This window comes from Galeopterus variegatus, unplaced genomic scaffold (genome assembly GCF_000696425.1).
Source record: "Galeopterus variegatus unplaced genomic scaffold, G_variegatus-3.0.2 Scaffold161301, whole genome shotgun sequence".
Lineage (NCBI taxonomy): Eukaryota > Metazoa > Chordata > Mammalia > Dermoptera > Cynocephalidae > Galeopterus > Galeopterus variegatus.
In genome coordinates this window covers 1-541 of record NW_007887412.1, presented here as the reverse complement: position 1 = coordinate 541, position 541 = coordinate 1, and the positions used below count along the sequence as shown (strand labels likewise).

At 43.1% G+C, this 541-nt stretch overlaps 1 pseudogene; it reads left to right on the top strand.

Annotated features, from left to right (window-relative positions):
• The first annotated feature begins 4 nt into the window (after positions 1-4).
• Positions 5-535, top strand: LOC103584876 (annotated as a pseudogene).
• The last annotated feature ends 6 nt before the right edge of the window (positions 536-541 follow it).

The window sequence follows — 541 nt, the reverse complement described above, 5'->3', positions numbered from 1 at the left end:
AGTCCTTCAGCAAGAGGGGGAGAGTCGTCTCAATCTGGTACAGAGAAATGTTAATGTCTTCAAATTCATTATTCCTCAGATCGTCAAGTACAGTCCTGATTCCATCATAATTGTGGTTTGCAACTCGGTGGACATCCTTACATATGTTACCTGGAAGCTAAGTGGATTACCCAAGCACTGAGTGATTGGAAGTGGGTGTAATCTGGATTCTGCTAGATTTCACTATCTTATGGCTGAAAAGCTTGGCGTTCATCCCAGTAGCTGCCATGGATGGATTTGGGGAGAACATAGCAACTCAAGTGTGGCTGTGTGGAGTGGAGTGAACATGGCACGTATTTCTCTCCAGGAACTGAATCCAGAAATGGGAATGGATAATGATAGTGAGAATTGGAAGGAAGTACATAAAATGGTGGTTGAAAGTGCCTATGAAGTCATTAAGCTAAAAGGATGCACCACCTGGGCCACTGGATTAAGTGTGGATGATCTCATTGAATCCATGTTGAAAAATCTATCCAGGATTCATCCAGTGTCAACAATGGTG